This window comes from Linepithema humile, chromosome 1, assembly GCF_040581485.1.
Source record: "Linepithema humile isolate Giens D197 chromosome 1, Lhum_UNIL_v1.0, whole genome shotgun sequence".
NCBI classification, from domain to species: domain Eukaryota; kingdom Metazoa; phylum Arthropoda; class Insecta; order Hymenoptera; family Formicidae; genus Linepithema; species Linepithema humile.
The window spans coordinates 3233183-3252182 of record NC_090128.1 but is presented as its reverse complement, the minus strand read 5'-3'; the positions used below and the strand labels follow the sequence as shown (position 1 = coordinate 3252182).

Here is a 19000-nt window from a genome sequence, read left to right as displayed (position 1 = left end):
ATGTCGAAAATATTTGCTCCACAGAAAGAAGCAATCAATATATTCCGGAAATAATAAATTAATAATAAATATCTTACCATAAAGTTGCTCTGCCGATGCTCGATGCTCCCCAAACCTCCTCTTCCTCTCACAATCAGTCATCCATTGATGTGGCTTTTCCTCCGTAGCTCTTATAAATCACAACGGCGAATTACGCGCGATATGTACGGCAGTGACCGTTTTTTTTGACGTGAACTTTGTCACATGATGACAAAGGAAAACTCGAACTAAAACACGAAAACGCACGGAGTTATGAACCGTTCGATACTCGCGACGTCTGAAATGAGCTGGCAAACGGCAGAAGGAAATCGAAACACGCGCAGTTAAGTTTGCATACCATCCGCCGCGACTGTAGTAAAGCTAAAATATTTTTATTAGTTTCCGTGCTTTCTAAATATGAAAAACAAGATATATTTACGTTTCAAAGCGTTTAGAATATTTGCCAAATTCGTATTATAAAGTGAATAAAACATACAAGTTATAATTAATAATAGCAGAATAAAATGTTTGAGTTACTAATTGCGGAAGCTAATTAAATACGCAAACTGTAAACTGACAATTGTTCGTTGAAAAAAAAAATAATATTTTCATATTTGTCGTGATCGCGATTTAATATATGATAACAATTCTACAAAAATAAAATATCTGCGTTTTAAATAAAGCGGAGCGATTCCTACCGCCGTCTACTCTGCTCGAGTACCGTGCGAATAGTGACTAAGGTGATATAGCACACAACACAACGCGCGTACGCCACGTATCGTCTTATATCGCAAAAACTGTAAACAGTCACCGACGTCACGACTAGTTCCGAGAAATACTTCAACACGGAATTTGGTTGTTTTTGTTTTTCATACTCTGCGTGCTACGCGTATGCACTTGATTGCGCATGATCACCTTACTATATCATTCACACGACACTGAAACCAAGTAGACGGAGGATGAAAATCGTCCCATATTATTAAATCACGCGCGATCGCGACAAATATTATATTCTTTCCTTCAAGTAATGCTGATTTACTATTCGCACGATTAATTAGCTCTCGAAATTAATAATTCAGATATTTTGTTCCGCGCGAATATATATCTTTAATTTTAACTTATACATTTTTCAAATTCGTTTGTTATAAAATAAAACATCCTAGATGCTTTGAAACACATATCTTATTCACCTTACATTCACATTACATCTTAAATCGCGACAAACATTAAAATATAATTTCCGACAAATGATTGCCGATTCGCAGTTCGTACATTTAATTAACTTCTGCAATTAATGACTCAGATATTTCATGCTGTAATTATGAATTGCTAATTATAACTTATGTATTTTATTCATTTGTTTTAATACGAAGTAGTTAAATATCCTACCCGCTTTAAAACGCAGATACATCTTTTTTCATATTTAAAAAACGCAAAAGTTGATGACAATACTTTAGTTCAGCATAGTTGTAGCGATGTCCTTCTGCCGTTTGCTTACCCATTCCGAACACGAGTGTTGAACAGATCGTAATTCTGTACGATTTCATGTGTTTTTTTTTTTTTTTTTAGTTTTCCTTTGTCATCATGACAAAGTTTGCGTCGGGAAAATGGTCAGTGTCGTACAACATATCGCGCGTTTGTGATTATCCATAATATTAAACACCACGGAGGAACAGCCCCGTCAAAGAATCACTAAGAGGAGAAGGAGGTCCGGGGAACATCGGGCATCGGCATAGAAACGACTAAAAGTAAATAAAATTTATCATTAATTTATTATTTGCTACTTACAAAATATATTGATTGCTTCTTTCTGTGGAACAAATATTTTCAACGTATTTGACGTATTTCAACGTATATTATTTCATACATTTATAGAAATATTTAATTTTCTTTGTCAATTAAATGTAATTCTTTCAAATAATATAAATAAAAAATTTAATACGTGTAATAATTATTTTGAAAAATACTAATTATTTGAATCAAAGTTATAATTATAATATATTTGTATTTTACAGATCAACGTATTAACGTTGTACTTTACAACTTCCCGCTGCTGCGCATCATATGCTAGTGAGTATTAAATTACTTTTATCTTATTCAACAATTGAGGTAATAAATATACGAATATTATATATTGTATATATAGCCAATTTAAAAATATTAAAAAATTTAGTTTAAAAGAGATTGCAAAAATATCATATAAATAAATACAAGATTTCTTAGATTAATTGTCTTAAAATGGATAGCCTAAAACAGATTAATGCAAACGTTTAATTTTGAAATATATGTAATCTATTTTTATTGTGCGTACGATACACGCACAGAGCTTATAAAGTGTCGAGCTTGTTACATCCATCCATCATCTATCAATGCGATTATTTATTTATTATTATTATTATTTTAATATATAAATACTTAAGCAATAATTAATAATTTAATAAAATATATTATTCAATTGCACAATTACTATGCACAATTACAAGTTTCTATGTTTCAAATATTAAAACATTTTATGTATAATAGTCGTTTAAATAATTCATAAAAAATAAATAAAGCAGTAAATAGAAAGCAAAACATTATTCGTAAAATACTGATATTTTTACAATATAACATTTTAATTTTTATTTTTGCATGAAGTTAATACATGAAAATCGAAAATTAGAGCAAGATATATTGTGTTTAATATCATTGTATGCATTTTCGAAACAAATATTTATTGATAAACTTACTGAAAAATAATTTATACCAAAAAATTATTTAGGTCATTCATTATATTTTTCATTTTTTCTCTCTTTTTTCTTCTTCAAATATTCTTCAAACTTTAGGTGAATATTTGCTTTTCGAATTTTTCCAGGGTTAAATATTTTATGAAGTGGCGCAGGTAAACATTATTACGAAAAATTTTCAAAATGCATATGTAACAAGCGTAAATGAAAGATAAATGTAAAATATTTTACACGACATATTCCAGTCTAATTATAAATTATTTAAAAAGTGTTTGCAGTTAATAAAAATATTAATTATGCTTATTCTTGCAACGCGCCACTTTTCATTCTAATCTTTTCTAGCTTATTCATATTTCTCAATAACAAGATATCAATAACCATTTTATAGTTGGAATTATATTGTATTGTATTTTACAATTAAATCCGTACTCGGGGCATATTTTTGAACCATAAATCATGTGTGTAACATGGACATGTACTAAACAGTAGTGATGAAAAATGGATGTGACTGTGCAGTTCCAACTTTAAAATGGATACAGATAGCAATACCGTATAAAAGCCGATATGCTTTCCCATGAAAGCATTACTCCCGGACTCCTCCTAATGACATTAATTCTAAAACTTAATATCACTTATTGCAACGCATTTGTCATAATACATGATGATTTATTTAGTGGCACAAAATTTGCGTGAAAATAGGACGCAGTGTCGCGACTTTAAGGTGTGTCGGATATCATCGACGAGATCCCGGCCGTATGAAAGAAAATCTTGGCAATGCGTGTAACAACGCAATTTATATGCGTCCTGCTGAATTTACATGTAAAAGAAGCGCGGCGTAACAACGGATATTTACGCGTCGTGCCGTATTTTCCGCGGTTTCCACGGAGCGTCTCGGAAAAATATCGCGAAAATGTCGGCGGTGTCGCGCCGGCCGACAAATGAATCCCCCCGTCTGTCCGTTTCGATCGCGATGTCTTTCGGCAAACTCCTCGCTCGGATCCTCGCCTTAAGAGGGAATAGTTGTTTCCGAGAGTTGCGCAACTTTCGTTATCTTCGTTTAGGATTTCGAAATCGAGAAAGTTGGCGAAGTTCCGAAACGAGTTAAAAGGCAAAGAGCCGATGGACGAAGTATGTTAACTCTTCCTATAATGCGCCATGATTCCAACATGTAACATCCTTGTTAGTGGTAATACTATCTCTTCGAACAAGCAATGAAATTTAATATTGATCGAGACCACCGAGGCCAGTATATTAGTTATCGCACTATAATCAATAGTTGTTGTTTATGCTAATTATTATCACACTATCATGATAATTATTGTTGTTTCGACACTATTATGAATATATGTTCCCTTGGTATTAATTTCGACTGAACTGGAAAGGATTTCTCGTTATCGTATTCCCATCTCACATAATTATTTTGTAAAATAACTGTTTCTGTTTCGGCTTTATTCCTAAATTGTTTTCGTTTTAGAATTGCATAAATGTTTCTCTTTCTTTCTCTTGTTTTTGCTACAATTCTATCAATTTTTTACGTAACAGGCTCAAGCAAGAAAAAGGCAGTATATCCGACGGCATTTTGCCCGGAGAGTCGGAATATACTAAGAAATCGATAAATCCTGTTTACCCAGCCAGCTGCGCGTGTCAAAATCCGGCGGAAATTCAAGTGGAAAAAGTCGACACCCCGCAGCCGAGTTGTCGGCCCGAAAAACCAGACCACTTGGTCGATAACCTCGCGCTCGCAGTCGGACTGCTTTGGGTTACTAAGGGTTACAAATCCCTCCCGTGTTTCATTCCTGCGCCGAAACAATTGCATAAGTAACACGTCAGATCAAACATACACTAATATTAAAAACGCTCATCGAGCAATTTCATTTCACTCGAAATAAAGAAAAACGAGATCGTCCTAGTTTCGCGCATTTCGAACAACGAATTTTTGCATTAATCTAAGTTGTAATAAAATAATATTTAGTTTTTGTAATTAAATTTTGGACACTAATTCATCGAATTGTGTACTGTTTTTCGATGTTTTGCGCGGCCAATATTAAATTTCAATATCAAATTCCAATATTACGTTACGATATTCATTAAAAGTTCGATTATTACTTAAAAATGCAATAATCATGGCCAACGTATCGGAAATGCGAAGTTTTAGTTTACAATGTTAAAGTTCGATAACCGTCTAGCGCCGGCAAGTCCTGCATTGATGATTTATACAAAATAATTTCAACAAAATAAAAAAGTTACGTGAAAGTTCGCGGAAAGTCGCTTGACACTATTCGGAGGGCTACCGAGCTTGCGAAATTCCCCGACACGTATCACGTCTCACGTGAAAGTGGAAAGTTTCCCACGTGACTATGAATCGCGGAAGTTTCCACGATGGATTATTCGCCGATAGTGTCATCCGCATGTGAATTAACACAAAGGTGGATTAAGTCTCGTTATATATCACGCCATTCCGCGCCTCACAGTCTGCATCTACACATAGATATCTCCGATCTTACGAATCTTAAATTCCAAGAAACCCAGATCGCGCGCGCGCGTGCACGTCCGTATTCCTCAAATTCTGTGTAGGTACCAGAGATCCTAGACTTTCGCGGAAATCTACGATTCCAGAATCTCCCGAGGCTCTCGCGGAAAACGGCTGCAGCAGTTCGCTGAATCGTCGGTGAACACACAACAGTAGATTTCGTGGAGATCTTAGGTTCCACAGATTCCTTCCTCTCCGAATCCCGCGCGCCGTGAAACCTTCGCAAACTTAGCTCTCGCCCCTGTTATCCTATTTCGCGTATATTAGATTCCGCGAATCATAGACCAATATCCGTAATTATTATCTTCCACTGATTACAGTTTCCATGAATCATAAATTTCGCAAATCCAAGATTTTGCACAGTAAAACCTATTGATAACTGCGCCCCTTCCACTGTTTCTATAGTTTATACATCGCGCTCCTAAATTTTACAAGGTTCAGGATATTGCAGTCAGTATCCTGTCTGGCACATATCGTCCCTCCACAGAGCTACGAGAGTAACATTCGACGTGGAAAAAAAAGTCACTCGACCGCAAAGATGAAAAAAAGTGGGCACGAGTCCGGATCGTTGAGAATCGACGAAAGAGCGTCCTCTTTCCTTCACCTCCTCTTCCCTTCTTCACCCCTAATTGCCTCGACCGGCGTCGCGGTGGAGCCATTAATTTCGTTTAATCGACTGCTCTTCTTCTCGTTGCCAACAAGAGAGCTCTCCGTCGCTCGATCTCTCCGAGCGAGCGGTTTCCGAAGGGAAGCAGCCCCCGTACGAAGGTGTGGATGGAAGAAAGGAGGACGGGAGAGGGTGGGTACCAGAGCGCGGAATGGTATTGCGTGACTTCCGTGCGCGGCGCGAAATGATGAATCTGGCTAGACAGGGTATAAACGGCATGTAATCTCGTGAGGAAGCGCGGTTGCGACGAAAAAGCAAGCATTTATGCGCGGATTAATAAACGTGATGTAATAGAAATTATACGATGTCGAGAGACGCGTCACGGCGGTGATTATGTTACTGCGTGACAAAGCAAGAAGCAAAACTGCCTGCGGTGATTATAAAGCGTAAATCCCGACAAGCCGGCGTGTTGCCGTCGCGCCGAGTAACACTCAGTGCGTCGCGATCGATTAAGGGTACCGAGATTGATAACTGCAAGGTAAATGTAAATTCCGGAGAGATTTAATCGCGACGCGAGACAGATTATGTCATTAGAGCCGTCACGATTGCCGCGATTAATGGGATAAAGGGATTTCAATTGGACGATTACAAGGGAGTAATTTTCCTTCCGACCAAAGTCAGTTACACCTCTTATCATCCCCACCTTAGCAGCATTACCATTAGTTTCGACAAAACGGATGAACATATTCGGCCTACTCGATTCATTACGGATGTAACAGAGACCACAGGGTCGCCGCATAATGGTACTCGCGCCACTTTACACGCGAGAGAGAGAGAGAGAGAGAGAGAGAGAGAGAGAGAGAGAGAGAGAGACAGAGAGGCGAAATCAAGCGTGTCTAAGTGGATACAGCAAATTCTAGACTGAATTATTGCACTGTCACGATGTCCCCGTCTACGAGGGTTAACTACCCTATTGCAATTAAATTTATGACGCTCTTTAGATTTGCCCGACAGTGAACCAGCATTTTAATTTACGCCTCCCTTTTTTTTCCATCGCCGGAGCTACAATTAAATCTACACTGGCTCTTCCGATTCGCACTCAAACTCGCACGATTAAATTCATACCCCTTTTTTTCCGCGGAAAAACCCGTGTTGCGAGAGATTCACGCGCCACCTTTTTATCCTAAACTTGCTATTAAATTCGCACCATTGCGCTTCCTAGATCGCCTAACTATCAATTAAATTCACGCTGCTCTTTAAATCTCTTAATGAAGTTCACACCGCGCTCTTTAACTTCCAAACACGTAGCGTTAACTTCCTCTTTCTTCGCAAATTTCAGAATGCAAGGTACAAATAAATTTATGTTACTTTTCCGCGCTAAGATGAGGCTAAATTCACCACTTCTGATAGAAGTGTTCCGATTATCAATCACGCGAGAAACTTGACGATTGCGATTTTCCTCGCGCAGAAAGTGTCGTGTGGGATGCGAAATCCTCGATCGAAATGTTTCCCGTTCAAATGTTCGGGTCACAATACGCTTGATTGAAATCGACTCCTCGATTCACTTACCTCCCACGAACCGTCACGAGACACCGTTCGCCATAACCGCGAGTATCCTCAGAGAGGACGCAGAGTCTTATATCCCTCGGAATCGCACGACGACAGGACAGGACACAAGATCTACATCCTTCCACCGCACTGCCGGCTTTCGATCACGCAAGTTATCGCAAACGGAGCACACGCGATAACAAGCACCCCTTCTGCGTTCGGTGTACACCTCTCCAGAGAGGTCACAAGATTTAAAAAAAAAAATTAAAAAGAAGAATCACGTGTAATCGAGAGAATCTCTCGATCCCGATCGACGAAACGCGAATGGGAGAGAGATATTACGAAGATGTTGAGAAAGAGGGACCGAGAAAAAGGGCTCACGAGCACGACGGGAAAATCCGAGCTCAACGTCCGCGTAGCGACTGGCGCCCGACACCTCCACCCTTCCGACAACACCCCAACATACCCCCTCGCGCGGCCCAGATGGAAAGGGGTCAGGGGGGGAAACGACGAAGAGCGACGGAGAGAACCGAGGGGGATTCTCGACACGAAGCGGCGCTGGCGGCGAAACACACAGGGTGGGGAAGGTGGGGATTGGCTGGCTGCTGGATCGTATGGTGGATCGTACGGTTCGGCGAACGTCGCGCGGGGAAAAAGGGGTAAACGCGGGGGCCGGGAGGGTAGCCCCCTCAATCGCGCTCTTTCCTCCTCACCGCAACGAGGGGATTTCCCGCGGCTCCCCGAGGGGAGCTCCCCTGGTCGGCGACGGGGCGCACGCGCGCGGCGCCCTAGATTTCGTCTCGCCTCCTGATTTTTCGTAATAAAAACGTTTGTCTTGCCGAGTAGCGCAACTCGCATATCTCCGGCGCGGCGTGCATCGCGCGGGCTGTACGCGCGGCGCGTGTCTCCCCCTCCTCGCCCTTCCTTTCCGTGTGTACAGGAGAGATGGAACGAGAGGATGAAAACGCGGGACGCATTTGCGAAACGCAGCGAAGATCGAGAGGGAACAAGAATCGATGGTAGAGAGTGACGAGTCACGGCCACCGAACAGGCAAAGCAGGCAGACAAGAGAAAGTTAGTCGAGTGTGTTAAGGGGTGTGGCTAATTCTTAAGTACGTGCCAGGGGATGGAATTTCCGTTCGCTCATGCGAAAAGGATGCTCCGGCGTTTGTCTTCCGCCACGTGGCGAGGGGAATCGAGTTGATTTAGGGGGCACAGACGACGTCATGCTGTTACGGTCGCTAATAACGTGGCAATTTCAAGCTTTTCACTGTTTTTTGTGAAAGCAATAAAACGCAGCTACTATAGATTAAAGGAAACTTAAGAGGAAAGCCTAAGAAGAAAACTCGAAAGCTGCCAACTTGACATATAAATTTCTGCGTAATAGATTGATTGGGAATAAAAGTAAATTTATTGCGATGTTAAAACATTTTAGGCAATTACAGAGACTGAAACAAAGGTATTGGAGATTAAAATTATTATTTAAAATTAGCTTCAGACGATTTAATTATAATTCATGACAAATGTTGAAATAAAAATCTATTTTTATAATATAATTTTACTACATTAATGTATGCTGATTACATCATTGATGTATATTTTATAACTTCATATTTTATAATTTTATTTACACTGTACATTCAGATTTTTATTTAGCTTCCGTATTACATAGTAAATATAAATTATACAATTATACAATTATACAATTATACAATTATACAATTACATTACACGGCAATTATATTATAAAATTAGAAATTTTCTCGCAAATTATGGATCGTCAAAAATTGACTTTAGAAACTTTAAAAAAAAAATATAGAATTTTAAGAATAAAGTACTGCTTTTTTAAGGATTTTGATAACGGATGCTACTTTCTAGCTTTTCTCAGCAAAGATCCGACTCGATTATGTAATTTAACCTGTAATTTATCCGCGTGGATATCCGGCAGAACATCCGGAGTTTGCGGTCCAAACTACTTCGCGAAACCCGCTTTAACACGCTGCACTCGCGATGCAACGTTCCGCACATAATGATAAGCGTCAAAATTACCGCCGCAGCCGCAGCGCTACCGCGCTAAGAAATAGTTGAGGGTAATTTATAACCCCGACATAGTAATTGGCCCATTATTGAAACACATACTGGGTGTTTCGAATTCGCTGTTCGTCATATTTATTACATAAATACTATTTTTTTTAACAAAAGTGACTAAATATTCAGCTAAATATTTTTGATAAAAGTAGAACTTCTCCTTATTTGCATTAAATAAATTTATTTTTAACGTTAAATTAAAAATGCACAAACTTTCCACAAAAAACTTTCCAAAGACGTTTCTGAACGAGCAACAAACATATTTTTGTCTTGTATATATGTATGTGTATATATATATATATATATATATAATACGCAGATATATTCTGATCATTCTTGACGGAGAAGATCCGTTCCCGAAGGACGAGGCAGGCAACTGGAAAGTTAAATAGAAGCCCGTAATAACGAACCCGAGACGTGCTTCAATTGCAGGCGGACTATTTTCATATTTATCCCCTCCTGCCGCGCTGTAACGATACGCCGAAGCCGAGGAGAGTTTCGTCTTTGTCGTCAATTAGTAAGACGCAAGAAGAGATGAATTGCACAGTTTCTTAACGATACCGAAAGAAGACGAGAGAAGTCATTACGAGGGTCGTCGCGCATAATGGTATATCGATAAGGATTGTTCTTTAAGGACGCGTTCTGTGGAACGCGGCTCTAATAAGACTCTCCAAGACCTCGACAATAATTAACGAATTAAAACATTTTTCTGCGACGAGTCCTTCCTTGTTAGACGATTTCGCTTTTTCGCCAAAGGCAAAAGGAGAGTCAATGATGACTTCAGTTAGGCCGAGTGAGTCAAGAGGAATATTTCCGATGAAAAACATACTTTAGAAAGAGCGGAAAGAAATCCCAGATTCTCTCGTACGATGTCTCGTCCTTTATCATGAAAAAAACCGCTGAACGCGCGCAAATCACGAATGTGCACGATGCGCGTGAAATCCATTTGGATTTGAATGGAAATTAAAAACAGTTACGCGATTTAAAGCCAGCGCGCGCGAAACACGCTCGATTTATAAATTACAGTGTACAACGCGGTTTAATAAAACACGCAGTTTCTGTTTTTCGGGTTAACCAGGACGCAGCGTGGACAATTGTTTCTTTTTTCTCGGTCCACCAACAGACTATCAAGCGGACGCGCCATGTTTCCAATTTATTTTTAAGCAATTTCCCGACCGGTGATTATTGTTCTGCGAATTAAAAGTTAGTGGGCTTTGTTTGTCATTTTACAAAGTTGTAACTTTAGCTTTCAGTGAGTTTGCATGCGCTATTTACAAATTTGTCAAGTAAACATGGAAAAAATTATTCATAAAATCAGTTATACCTACATTTTATATTCATTCGCAAAGACACGAGACATTTAGCGCGCGTCGTAGCTATGCCGTAAGAAAACTATGCAAGGGAGTGCAAGTTCATTTTGACCGTCAAAGTTTATTTAGGAGACTGAAACGTGATAGCTTGTATCAACCGAAAAGGACGCTTCACGTGACGCTGAATTATGCAGATGCTTCTACACGGCGTCGTTATCGGTGAAAATCGGGTCACCGGCGGTCCGGGTGGATACTGCGAGGGAGTGAGGAGGAGGCGGAGAAGGAGGAGGCGACACGTACAAATGCGCCCTTAATATTAACCCCTTCGAGCGCGCAGGAGCTACGAGCTTCGCGTGTCCTTTTGAACCACCGAGGGAATCTTCCTAACAGAGAACCTAGCCGGAAATATACGGAAGCTCGTTGTCACGCGTTGAAAAATGTATATTCGCAGGATGCAGGATACGTCCGATATTCTTTTTTTCGCGAGCGGACGCGCACCGACTTAACTCCCCCGAAGGCGAAAGGACGAAAAGAGAAAGAAACAGCGCGAGAAAGAGAGAGAGAGAGAGAGAGAGAGAGAGAGAGAGAGAGAGAGAGAGAGAGAGAGAAAGATAGCGTCTTTGTGTGACGAACGAATATCGCCGAAGAGCGAAGGAATGAGGAAAAATAACGACGAAAAGTTTGTGATTTTTCCTCTTTTGGTAAGTGCTCCGGAAAATGTATATGTGTGTCGGAGAATTCACAAGATTCTAGAGAGGTGAAACCGCGACAGGAATGTAAAAAATCGAGAAAATATCAAAATATGTGACCAACGGTCTGTAAGAGTAAAGAGATCTAAGAACAAGATAAGAACGGATTGTCCGAGAAATTAAACATTACATTTGAAAAGTACATTAATAATGGCGCCTCTGGAACTTCTTTTAAAAACGGACGCGACCAGATTAGAGTATCGCGTGCCTTTGACGCTGGAGATGGCGGAGGGTGAAGAATATTGAATTAAAAATGTAAACAACGAGGGAGTTGATGCAAGTTCATAAACCGGATTGTGTGTCCGACCTGTGTATGCACGCGAGGAGAGTGACGGCAGAAGCGGTTTACAAAGTCGACTTGCGTTCCGGCTCCGTAAACCGCGAGTATATCCCCGGGACTTTTCCTTTATAATCGCGTTGGCTTTATCCGCCGAGGACCTTTGCGTCGCAAAGAGTCTGCAAGCTACTTCCCGATCCAGCGCGAAACACCAAGGACAATTTTCGTAGGAAAAAAAGCCCGTCATTTATTTTACGCGGATTTGCTCTTGTTTTCGGTGTGTAGTTCACCAGGAGACTCGCGGCACATTCTACACGAGTGTGTAATAATGAACAAATAATGATCGAAAAATATGCAGAAATATTTATCTTGAAAATCATTAAAAAATACTAAAAGCTATTTGAAAATTGAATATTAAATAATTTCCGAATAATTATAATTAATGTAATTCTGATTAATATTATTTCTAAATAATAACTGCAGAAAGCGTAATTCTGGTAAATTGTAAAAATCCGAGTTTCAAAAGAATAGTTTCAAAAGCATTAATTTTGCTAAACGCGCGTGTTCTAATCTAACAAAAGAAACACTTTTTAAGGCGAACGCGTAAACACGGCACACCGGGAGAAACTGTAAGACCCTTTATCCCATCGAGGAGGGTCGAGTTTCTTGATCCTCGAGCACGAGAGTTCCTTCGTCTTTCACGAAGAGTCGCCTGTTTATATGTCGCTGGCGAATAAATGTATGACTCACGCAATGTATGAAAACGATGTCGAAGATTACCGTAATCCCGATGGATTTTGCGAACGAGGCGCGCGCTTACGCATCGCGTGCCTTGATAAAATGCGCGTCGTAAGCGTAGACGCTCATCTCTCGAGGGAGAAAAAAGATATTTCAACAAACTATAACCGCGATGTACTAAAAACAAGCCGAACTTTCGAGCTAAGAAATTTTTAATCACGATAAAAACGTTTTTACGATAAAAGCTGAAGATTAAGTATCTGAATTTAAGCGTCGTAGTTCTTTTCCTTCACGCTTTTCGCTATGCTGAGTTGAATAATAATTTATCATGTTTTAACCGGTTAATACCACTTTAAAATATTGTACAAATAAGTCTTCTAATTTTTTATAAATTATCCTACACCTCTTTAAAGAAATTATTTTAAGATTTTCTCCTCTCGCGCGCGGCGCGCCATTTCTCTTTTAGCCAGAACGAGCTCAGCAGAATCATATCGCTTACGAGGGAGTTATTTCCAGTCTACAATATAAACTAGCCACCCCATATAAAACGGCCGCTGTGGGACAACGGATTCATCGTTGTTAAATTAAGCGACGTTCCCGAGATCTCTCACGCAATGAAGACTTTTCTTGAACGCCTCCTTTCATTTTTATTTATACGCCTTGCTTCCTTGCTAAATGGCCTAGAAGAGTTTCAATTGAAATTTTAAATAAATCTAGGCAGGATGTTTCTCGTTTGCTCAACATGCATTTGTTTAGTCAACAAATTCAATAAATCACTTTTCAATAACGCGTATTAATTGATATTTATTTTACTTTATTGACACATATTTAATAAAATATCCGCAAAAATACAAAATATTCTCGTTAAAAGTACAAAATGCTATGTAATCACGCGATAGTGTACGGCGCGTGATGTTTGAAATGGTTTCGCGATCGACTGGTAACTCATCGCCCAACTATAGATGTCTCGCGCAAGTTGGCGCACGTAAGAACAGGTACGGCGTTACACGGACGAACTTCCGGTCGCCTTAAGTTCTGTTTCGCGCCAGAATGAAGTAGCAATTAGGCGCGCGCGAGCGCGACGCTTGTTTTACAAACTTTGTTAAGCGACGCGAATTTGCGCGCGAATTCACGCTCAGCTCGGTATCGCTTAAGGCGAATTTACTCGGGTTCACTCTTCGTCATCCTCTAGGTGCAAAATGTCCAAATTGCGCGTATTGGATGAACGAATTCTTGTTTAGGAATATCGCGAAATTAACTAACCCGATGTGTAATTCAACAGAGTTTTGCAGATTTTGCAGTTGCAAAATGCAATTATTTTTGTGATTGTTTCAAGATAAATATTTCCGCGTCCTAAAGATATTTTTAATAAAATAACTAACTTACGCAAAAAGGTTTGATTAAAAAAAAATAGTGTAAAATTTCATATTTAAATACAGATATTTTATAACGCATGCAATAACGTGAAAATAAACATCGATCGATCCATGTTATTGGAAAATGATCCTCTTTTGAATCACCAGACAAAGCAGGATATTAACTGCCCGCTAAATATTGTCAATAATTACAGAGAACATTCTCTAACAAAGAGTTACCAGGGCGCATCGTCTAACAAAGAGTAACGAAGCACAATTAGCTAATCGGCTATACTACCTAATAACCAGGAATATTCATTTCGCGGGCAACAACGTCCATTCAGCCGGATACCTTTTGAGCCGGCGATTCTCGATTACCCGCCATCACGAAAGTTTATTTAACAATATACACACGGGAACACGTAGGTACGCGCGCGCAGACTGTGTGCATGATTTCCGACCGCGTTCTCGTGCCAACATCAGTTGTAGCGAGGTTGTTCGAGAGCCGGCGGCGTAATTATTATTATCATCGATTGAGGTGAAATAGCTGTGCGATACGGTTAATTTCGCAGCAATAAAAACATGTTCAGGATAATACACGACACATGAGAAAACGAAAAAAACTATGAAAATTTCGAATTACTCCTTTAAAAGATTCGAATGAATTCCTTAATCAATTTCTCCGTCTTGGATTTCGATATATTTTATTTTCACAAAAACATATGTATTTTTTCTTTCTTTTAACTCTTCTTAAACAAACGGACATAAATCTCGTGCGATCGCTTAAGTGTTTAATTAAATTTGTGCCGAACGGCGGGTAAACATCGTCGACGCAAAAATTCTTTTTCCCGCCAGACGTGGCGGGAAAAGCAACAAATCGCGCGGGAAACTCGTCGACACTAATTTCCCCGAGATTCACCGCACTGGGATTCCCGATAACCCGAAGGTCGATCTCACTTCCCAGAGTCTCCCTCCCGGCCCTTCTTTCTCTCGTAACAAAAAGTCTGCTCGATGGTGTCGCCGTCGATGGCGCGACGCCGATGTCGCCTCAATCATCGTGTTCGTTCCGCGCAAAGGAAAGGGATCGAAGGAAGGGTGACCAGAGTAAACCAGAGTAAGTCTGAAGAATTCTGTATCCGGATCACATCCCGCGATCAAAAGACGAATGGCGGCCGGGAGCGAATCCATCGTAACGAATAAATTCATGGCGAGACCACTGCGGCAAATAAATTTATCGTCGTCGAAACTGTTAAATACAAATAACGTCATTTTAATCTTTCTTACGACTTCCGTCGCGACAAAAGAAAAGTATCCGAAAGTTGAATGACAAAGATAAAGAACTCAACTCGAATTTAAGCATAAGATAAATGGCGGGGCACGATTTCTCGGCATTATCTCTTCCCTTTCCGGCCACTGTCACGATTACTCGCGGGTCGACCCTGCTTTTTATCTTACCCCTTTGCTCTCGAAACCTCATTCCTCTCGCGGGTCAGGAAACAAGCGGGCGAAGTCAGAAGGACGGGCGTCGCCTAATTTCGAGAACGCGAGACGCGACTAACGATCAGACGTCTATTTACGTGCGACTGCATCCACGTGCGTTGCATCTGCACGTGTGATTCTCGTGTACTCGCGTATTCTACCGGCGAATTATCCGGGCGTGATGGTACCGCATGGAAATGTAACGGGGATATGCGCAACGTATCGTGAAATGTCGTCTAAATACCGTAAATATAGTCAACGCGGGGGAAAAAACTGGAGCACGTCATTAAATATGCATTTTACTTCGCAGTGAACGAGATCGAAATGCGCGCGGGTTGACTAATGCACGTTCGTATATTTATATTATAATATAACGTAGAAGCCGCATTAATTATCGCTATTTAGTGACTGGTCAAATCTGCAAATCGACTACAAATTTGCTAATTACGCGAACCGCAATTTGCCACGATATCTCTCTCCCATTGAAGAAATCGCCAATCGTTTCGCCCGCCGCCGATCGCAAATCACGCCGCCGTAAATCTCCATAAATATGCATACATAATATCTGCTCGGCGCGCGCGAATCAAACGCCGCGATGTTGTTGTAATTCGATTCAGCCACCGTGCGAGTATTGCGCGCTATCGGATTTCCATTTTAAAGTACCGAGAGCCGAGTGTTTCGACCGTGTAACGGTATCGCAATTCGTATCCAGAGTTGCAACGATAATCGTCGAAGGGAAGTCGCGATTCGCAACGTATAAATGTAACAAAGCTATATCGTTGCCTCTTTTTTACTTTAAACTCGACAATGCTAATACGTACAATACAACGCAGAACATCGGTATTACATTCTTCATATTGGAAAAAATATATATAATAGACTTTACAATGATTTGATTTAATTTTTTTATAATTACTCTGGATTTAATCTTTTTATAATATATACATATAAAAGAAAAATTATCGTATAATAAAATCAATCGTGTAGTTTTATATTACACTTATATTATATTAATAGATTTTATATATTTTGAATATAAATTATATAACTTTTATAAGTATAAATATAGAATATCTATAAGCGTAAAAATATTTTGTTGAAACTTTTTAGAGTATTTTTTAACTGTATACGAGAGACGCTATGCACACAATTTTAGACAAAGTTATATACAAATGTATAAATTTACAGCTTCCTAGCATCGAAACGCAATTCCAATTATTTCTTTATACGCGTTCGCGTCCGCGAAAAATCGGGACGAAGAACCGAAATGGAATGAACAGACGGCGAAAAAAGTGGCATCTCCCTTTTACATTTCGATTGCACGAGAGAGACCCATGGACAAACTCAATCCGAAGCGAACGTTCCATTACGGGAATGGCTGTGACAGGCGGCGGACACGACAAAGCCACGGCGTGTACACACGTATCATCTCATAACGTCGGTATCCATGCGTTTAGAGCCTATAATCCCGGGCGCTATACAGTGCATAAGACGGAACACCACCTAATCTCACGTCGGAACATCGCACAGTGCACAACGACGAGAGAACGCTAAATCGAGATCTAAATTGGAGATCAGGCCCATCCGTCGTGGGATAGGTTCGTCGTCGGTCAGTCCTTAGCACGGGCGCGGGCGCAAGAACACGGGATGAACCGTAGCGGGATTAAGCGAATAAACGGGGAAATAATGCATCGGCACGCGGCAAACGGCGAGATTTCGTCGACGTTGATCGAGTTTCGCTCCGTGTGATAAATTAACGTAATTTTAAAAGATTATGCAAATTGCGGAGATTAAGCACACCATAAAATAATTCATGGCGAGATTCTTCTTTTAGGAAATAGTCGCGACACTCTTTTCTCCCGGCGTAGAAACTTTTATCCGTCCAATCTGTATTGATGAACATTGGAAATTTCAGATTGTTCCGGGGACTCTAAATTCGGCGGAAATACTCGTAATCAAAGTCCAAACTTTGCGCGTAAAACTTTTTATAAGCATGCAGACGTCGCGCGGCGCAACTTGGAATTTCACAGGCTGATACGGGCCGCGTTACAACGGCGGGATTTACGGGAGCGGACGCAAGCACGAGCGCATAAGAAACAGATTAACGTTCTCGTGGATTAAGAGTCGTTACCAAAGCCGGTGCCTGAAAGCGAGCTTATGGGAGCGCGTTAACGTCACGGGTTTCTTCGTAAACGGTGAGCGGAAGTGTGCGAGAAACACGCGCACGCGCGCATACAGGGGTAAAACCGTTTCTACAGACATGAAAATGTAAACAGAAGTAAAAACACTGAGCGAGAGAGGGGGGGGGGGGAAGAGAACGAGCGGAGTGGATGGAAATGGAAATTCTAATTACAGAAACGGCCGTGTCAGCTGGACAACGTAACGAAGCCGACCTATCTCGGCAATGAAAGGTCAGCATACGTGGCGAGGCTTATCCCAGTACCTACGCGAGGATCAGGAAGTGAAGGACGTTTTAACTCTTAGCCGATCGGAGACCTTTGAAATTTAAAACGTGACTTTGCTTCATGCATTTCTTTATTTTGAAAAAGTGCATTTCTTTACCTAAAAATATTCAATTTTTAGAGATAAAATATTTTAGAAAGCGAGTATCTCGAAATCTAAAATGAAATCTATCCGGAAATCTCAAGATATAACGATTTAAGGATTTAAATGTCCAATGATTTGACAGAATGCATAATAAAAGAATTAAAATAAAAAAAATATAATTTTCGCATTTGCCGTCATATTTGTGAATAACAAATATTACTTTCGTCATATTTTAATGACAGCAGGTTTGGAATTAATGGATAAGCGAAATGTGATTTACTCTACAGTAATACCCCGCTACGTAGCTCTCGATGGGAATTCAGCCGAGTTGATGGCATGGTGATACTCGTGAAATCGATCGCGCTGTAACGCGCCCTTAAATATCTAATTACAGGAATGGGTGCTTTGGTTAGTAGATAAAGCCGGCAGTATGCGGCCGACTAGATGACAGGATATAGCCGCGAATACATATATTAAGCCGGACGCATATATGGCAGTCTTGTACTACTAAAATTCTGGGCACATGATTGAATCGCATCGATACTTTCGCAGATTAATTTTTTGCGTTAATATTATGCTTAAAAAATATATCTGAACTCGTGATAAAACATAAAAAAAATCAAATGTTTCTAATAATTATATATGTATAAAACCAATTTTTTATTTTACTGAATACATAGTTAACATATGTTCTTTAGAAATCTTGCTTCTATATGATTAATTAATTGTAATTATATTATATTACAATTATGATTAATTAATATTATAGAATTAATTAATTTCTATATCAATTAATAATGAAATATGTTGTTTAATATTCAAATACATTGGTTAATACTGAAATGTCAAGACTTTTGCAGTTGCGATAAAACATAGAATAAAAATTTTTTTTTTTTTTAAATAAAACCCTCGAAAAAAATTATTTTTACTAATTTTTTACATTATACATTTTTTAATTGTAAACTAATTAATACCAAATTAAATTGTGCTATTAAAATTCCATTTATATACAAATTTGAATGAATTCT

At 39.6% G+C, this 19000-nt stretch overlaps 1 protein-coding gene across 9 annotated transcripts in view; it reads right to left on the bottom strand.

Moving 5' to 3' along the window:
• kek2 (kekkon 2) overlaps window positions 1–19000 on the bottom strand; it is a 130682-nt gene that overhangs the window by 109492 nt on the left and 2190 nt on the right. For 5 of the 9 annotated variants that reach the window (XR_010890801.1, XR_010890802.1, XR_010890800.1 and 2 more), the window contains exon 1: window positions 78–7443. The exons of 2 other annotated variants lie outside the window; for them this stretch is intronic. The gene's annotated coding sequence lies outside the window, so the exon portion shown is untranslated. 2 more of the 9 variants (XM_067357464.1, XM_067357458.1) reach the window with 1 other exon arrangement.